Raw genomic sequence first — 6,966 nt, 5'->3', positions numbered from 1 at the left:
GGAGACGGGAGCAGTGGTTCTAGTCTCAGCTCTGTCGTGCTATATGATCTTCGGTGAGTCGGTCCCTTGATTTCCACACCTGTAGAATGGGGTTAATGCGACTGAAACTTCTGTGAGGCACTTTGCGATCCACAAATGGGAAGTGCTAAGTATCATTAGAGGCATCCGCTCACCGATTTAGTGACTGCACAGGACCCTACGAATGCACGCTGTGGAGTGGCGCAGTACCCCACGCTGCAGACACGAGTGCAGGCATAGAGAGATTTCTGGGAGCCAATATTAGATTCCTGGCTTGGCAGTTAATTGGCTTTTTTGCTGTTGGAGAACTAACCCGTCAACAACAAAATGGCACCTCCTGTACCTGGTGCTAGGTCCCTTACGCAAAGCTGGGATGTCAGTTCTAGCTCTCCCTACTGCCTTCCATCCACCATCTCACTAGTGCTCTTGTTTCCTCCTCCAAAATAGCATCTCTGTTCCTGCTGGTGGGATTCCCTACATGCCCCAGTAGCCTCTGCAGCCCTTCAGAGAAGGCGCTGCGTACGTTTGAGACAAAAATCACACCAGAGGCCAGGCTGAGAAGGAAGTCGAGACTCCTGTTTTGGATGCCATGTGTGAATAATTGTTTATAATAAAAGCCCTACTGTGCCTTGCTAAACTTTACTTAACACAGCGCGTCAGCTCTATGGCGTTGAACCTCCAGGGGTTTTAATTCATTTAATTTAATAGTTGACGTTTTATGATGCTGTTGTCTAACTGAAATGTCTTCATTCCATCTCCAGATGCTACTGCTAAACATTGCACGGATCTAGCCCCAGGAAATTGGGTGGGCTTTGTTTTTCATAATGCTTGGGAGACAGATGGTGTTCAGATGGTGCAGATGTGACAGCTTCCATTGCGTTCTTTATGGGACTTTTCTTTCCATCTAAGCACGTGTCTTAAAATGATAAACTTTAATTTTCCCAGGGATCGTAGAAAAGTGGGCAGCACTGTAGAGCGAGTTAGATTTAAGTGTGCAAAACTGAAGCAGTGAGGTGTTTTGGTTTTGCCAAAACAAAGCCAGAGGAGGCTTGGAGCCAGGTCCTATTTTATCCCAAACCTCAGTGTTTTACAGGGAGAAGGAGCGAGGTGGATAACTGGCATCTGCTTTGGCCAATCTTTCTTTCTAATAATAATGCCTAGCTCTTTTTTGCTTGTAGAACTCAAAATCCTTTACAAAGGAGGTCAGTATCATTAGCCCCATTTTATAGCTGGAGAAACCGAGGCACAGAGACACCCAGTGACTTGCTCAAGGTCACCCAGCAACAGAACTGGGAATTAAACCCAGTTTTCTTAAATCTCCATTCAGTGCAATAATCACTGAAGCAAACCACCATACCATGCGGGTGAAGGGGGAAGGGGAAGTGTGTCAAATCCAGGATTCCTTCAAACCCCAAATGTTCTGGGAGAGGTGGCAGATTCAGAAAAATGAGTCTCCATTGGTGAATCTTTACGTGTTATAAGCCAGAAGCCGGAATCAAAAAGGGCTGCTATTGAATCTACCACACCAAGAAACAACAATGTTATTTTACATGACGTGTAATTAAACTGGGGAACTCACTGCCTTGGGACATTACTGAGACAGAGTTTAGCAGTACCAGATTTAGTTAATTCCAGCAATTAGCTCCATTATTGACAGCCTCCACTTTGGCACGATCATGGACTCTAGACAGTGCCATTCCCTGGTGTGGGTTGGCACTGCAGGCTGGGAAGCTTGCCTTCACATGTCTGTATTGTGGAGAGAAAGCGAAGATGTGTGTCTCCAGGCTAGCAAGCCACCTTCCTTCCTTGCTAACTCCACTGTGGAACAATGGAAAGGGGTGGGTTCTTGCTTTGTCACATCTCTTTGTAACCATTCACATCCCACAAACCAGACCTGGGAAGAGGGCACGTCATTTCCGCAAAATTTGGGCTGCACTGATGTCGATGGGAGTTTTGCCCTTGACTTCAGCGATGCCCGAATGTCAGCCATGGTGCAAGATACGAGCTGGCTGCAAAGCTGAATCAATAAATAAATGCAGGTTTTGCAAGGAGCCCTACTAAAGCCTGATGCCTTTCTGAACACAAACAGGGCAGATGGCTGATTCCAACTCAGGACTGCTACTTTGAGCTCACCGGGCCTTCCCAGATGTAGTGTCCTTCCCGAGCCAGACCTTGAAATCTGTCTTTGTGGTTTATTATTAACTTTTACTCCTGCTTCAGACAGGCAAGGTCTGGTGTGGCCCAATCTCTAGGCCAAAACAGCTTCCTCCTGGGCCTCTGTTTGACCCCAACATCTAGTGAGCTCTTCTCAGCCGCAGGTGGTAGAAATCTTCCAAGATCCACTGATTGTGTCAGGTGTCTGTCTCGTGGGCCACCAGCTTGTGAGAACAGTGCAATGTTGGTTGAATCGGAGACAGAACTGAAAGCCTGTCCTCCTCCTGAGCTTGGACCTAACCTGAAACTAAAGTCAGAGGTGGTGGTTCTGATTCAGGGGCGTGAATCTCAGTCCACCACTGGACTTCAGAGGCACTCAGAAGCTAGTAAGAAGTCACAAAGGCAGGCTCAGGTTATGACAGGTGCTGCAGTATACGTAGTGCAGCCCACTATACTGTACGTGGTTACAGCTTCTAGCCTGCCATCTTCTAATACCTTTTTCTGTTTAGTTTTAAAGGGGCCCGTTGCCATGCTGTGTGTACACCATGCCAGCTGAAGTGATACGCTGCTGTGTGTGTATTAATTGCCCCAAGCCCCTTTCCCGTTCACATGCAGAGACACACTGCATCAAACTCTGTAAGTGGGTACGTTCTCAAATATTCTAGCAATGCATGCGTGGAAAGCAGCCCGACGGCAGGAAGCCTCAGACTGGTAACGGGAGAAATCAAGGTAGAGCAAAAATTAAATGTCTTTGCGGTGGGGCTGGAGCGACCATGCATTCAATGTATGAACGCGATGATTTCGTGCAGCACCAGAGCTGAATACTCTTAAACGCATAATTGCAAAGCACTTCATGGAAAGCTGTTCTAACCTGAGCCATTGCTCACCGTGAAGGCCCAGTAATGAAACCCATCATTGTCCCGCTTCTGGTGTTTGTTACAAATGATTTCCCCACTTTAAACAATCATATCTGCCATATTTCAAGCAGCTTTTGGGTTGGTGGTGTGCAAGACAAATAGCTAGCAGGCAACAAAATTCCAGGCCTTGAGAAAGGTGCCGGGCAGCGGCACAAATACAAGAACAGCAGTAAAAAATGAATGTTTCCAATCAACGCATTCATAATGTGTCGGGGTGCGGGGGGGAACGGGATTCACTCACTGCTGGAGGTGCCCCCTTGTGGCTGGGTCTGGGGATCAGCTCTTGTCCGGTCTAGCGCCCCTTCACTTGCTCCACGGCCCTTCTTGCTCTCCAGGGCTCGGGATGCTCTCTCATCATGACTCACCCTTCTAGCCAGGTCCCTATATAGTTTTGCCCTTCTGGGGTATCCTTCAGCAGCCTGTGCCACTTCCCCAGTGGCTGTTAGGGGAACCCAGGCCTTCCCACTACTCCAGCTTCCAGCCCCGGGGTCCTATAAGCAGCAGCTAAAGTTTGCTGCTCTTTCCCTGGGCTTCTTCGTATTCTGCCTTCCCCAGGCTTCCTTCCCCACAACTCCTCTGGGTAAATCCCTTCCATCAGGGACAGGGTTCCAGGGCTTTAGCCCTCCAGGTTTCCACTGACTCACCTCTGTGCCCAAAGAGCAACTGCAAATTCGCTCCCTCCAGCCTTCTTCTGCTTTCAACATCCTCTCCTTATAATCCTTGCCCAGCTCCTCCCCTAGCTGGGCTTCCTCTGCAGTTAGGGTTTATCAGTCAAGCTTGACTCTCCCCCAGAAGCTGGGGATAAGGTTAATTGGTCCTTTCTGAGCCACGTTAACCCCTTCCTGGTTGGTGTGGGGTGAACACCCCATCACAGGAAGGTAGTATGACTAGAGATGGGCTGGATTTGGTTCTGGACGTACAAATGTAAAACCCGCGGTGTTTTGACTCCAAATCCCAGTGTCTGGGGGTCTGGGATAATGGCTGCAGTTTGGACAGTGAAGAGGCAGGTACCGGGACAGAGGTAGAGAAAAAGCAGAGATAGTTTTGATGTGACATTTGTAAAGTGTCACAATAACCCATAATATCAAATGTTGATGGGAAAAGGTGCAAAGAAAGAGACAGACTGACCTGGTCCCACTGAAAAGGCCTCCGGGCATAACTCCAGGGCTGTGTTACGCTCCGGGCTGGTAAACAAGAACGTGTGAGACTGGGAATCAATGAACCAAAATTGGTGTGTGGGAAATTAGGCCTAAGTGGTGGGCAAAATAAAGAGGGGAGGGGCCCATCATTCCCTTCGGGGGTCCTGAGGGGAACAAAGAGACATGGGGCCGGGGGGGAGGGAGAGCCAGCTACCAGGACGCTGGCTGACTGAACGATGAGGGCAGAGGAAAGAGCAAGTTTCACCATCATGGCTGCAACCCCCACCGCCTCCTGGGGCCCCGGGACCCACTGTAACATCACTGGCACTTGGTCATCCTGGCTGAGAGAAGTCCTGATCAGGCCAGGCCAAAAGAGGGACCCAGATGACATAGTCACCTCCTCTGGCTAAATCCCAAACACCACCTGGGATCTGAGACTTCGTCCCCCGCACACACACACACACACACCTCCAAGGGGTCCTTTTCCTTCCCCACCTTCTTTCTTCCCTCCCTCTTGTCCCCCCCTTGCCTTCTGTCTAATAAAAGTCTGGCTTAGCAGGCCAAGACTATATTTTGCAACACTGCTGTGAGCCTGTGGCCAAAGAGGCAACAAAAGCAAGGCCCTAAATAGCCCAATGCTAGTACCAGTTTTTCCAGCAGAGAGGTTGCAAGTGAGGGAAGCTGCATTTTCTGTTCTTTTCTCTCCTCATTTTCATTTTGTCTTGTTTTGCCATCAAAGAAGCAGGATCAGACTTTAACAAGAACAGCTTGTCCATTTCAACTAAATTCCCCTCCTTTCCCCTGAAAAGGACAGTTAGTACCATCTTTAACACCACCTGAAAGACTGTCAGACAAGGGGGTTTCTTTCTAAAAACTCTCTCCGACTAAAGGGCGAGGGAGAAGAGATGTTGTTCAAATGAAAGCCTTACTCCATAAGTCCCATTTCAAATGGTTTAACTGTTTTTCCTTCACTAATAAAAGGTTAGAAAGATTTTTAATAGCGTGTTTGCCACGGTGCTAAACAGGCTGCGGACTCTGTATATCACACCCTGAACCTTGTTTAATGCTGGTCAGAATCATGTTAACAGTTTGGACACTTTGGGCCCATATAGTTCATCAAGTTAATACAACAGTATTCCCTTGCCACAGCCCAAATCCTGTCTTTCCCTTAGCACAGTAAAGCTGTCCCAGCCCTACAAGCAGGGGAATCACCACAGCTGTAGGGTCAGGAAGAGGAATTTCCCTATGTGGGACGAGAGAAGCCATTGTGTTTGAAACTCATAAAGAGAGAGATTTCAGAGTGGGAAAGAGACAAAGCCCTATAGCAGGTGGGGAAGGGGATTTTCTATGATGTGTTTCCATGGCTGTAGAGGCACACAGCAAATTTCAGGTCTGGATTTTCTAATCCTCAAGGGTTCATTTTAGTCTCTTCTCTAGTTGCCAGCTATCCCATGTCTCTGCCCGGTCACCCATTTCTGTGGAAGTGACGACCGTCTGTGATACATTCACATCAGGTAGAAGGCAGCAGCAGCAGCAAAAGGTGGATGGAAAAATATCCCATGCTCTATGTCTAAAAACAAACAAACAAAAAACCAACAGGGCTTTGGGGCCAGATTCATCCCTGGTGTCACTCCATTGACTTCAGTGGCATTGCCCCAGGGCTGAATCAGGTGCTTTAATTCGTAAGGAATGAAAAACAGCAAAGGCTCAGTAAAGGTGGAGGCAGAGGAATGCAGTTGTGTACAGAGGGCCGGGGGTGGTGGTTACTATTTGTCCTTATCACCAAATGTCTTCATGCAAAATACCCTGTGTCTAGCCTCCTCCTTAGTGCTGGGTTTGCATGTGAAGGCCAGATACAGTGTACATAGAAAATGAGCTCCTCTTGCCTTTTTAAGACCTTCACAACTTCAGTGATGAGCTTGAATTTATATTTAAAATAACCTGCAGCTTTGAATCCCATTTGCACGTCTACTTTATCCATCTTTGATTCCACTGCCCTCAGGAGCGGAACCAATTTCTGAACAGCAAAATGCTTTTACCGCATTAATAATAGATGGCCTGAAGCTGCACCAGTCAGCTCGTGATATGGATGTGGATGTTGGACATTCCAAAGTTTGGCCGTGCTTGGGATTCGGGTGTGGGCTCCCCTTTAGTTAATGGTGCTTATTTTTAGCTTGCTAATTTTTGAATGCAGTTGCTTAGAGGCACAGTAAACTCTAGAGAGAGCCTAACCTGCTACAGCAGCTAGGAGTTTGTGTTTGAGGATTTAGATTTAGGACTCTGAACCTGAATCTGAGTTCACACGTCACAGTGGTGAAAATGGCTTGAACCAAAGCCCTCTGGATTCAGAGACACGTTCCTCACATACAGCCTGGGCGATGGTGAGTCAAACTGCAGATACAACTGTTACGGCTCAGCCCCAGCTTCAGAAGAACCACCGTTACGTGAGGTTGCGGATGAAGGAGGAACCTCACAGTGGTCTCAGGCTGAGTTTTGCTAGGCACCCAAAAGTAGCTGCGTCTCTGAAGCCAGTCTGAGCCGCCCCAGATCTCTGGTGTAACGTGGGGATTCCCACCAACGGGTTTACCTGTGAGCTAGTCATGACTTCCTGCTTCAGTGAGTCCTGCTGCATTTCTTCTTGTCGCTTCTGCTTCCAGGTCTGTCCACAGTCAGGAAGTACAGAAGAGCCAAAAAATGAAAACCAGAAAAAAGTTAACCAACCGGTTCGGAACATCAGA

This window comes from Lepidochelys kempii, chromosome 9 (assembly GCF_965140265.1).
Source record: "Lepidochelys kempii isolate rLepKem1 chromosome 9, rLepKem1.hap2, whole genome shotgun sequence".
Lineage (NCBI taxonomy): Eukaryota > Metazoa > Chordata > Testudines > Cheloniidae > Lepidochelys > Lepidochelys kempii.
Note: the sequence above shows the minus strand (reverse complement) of the source record.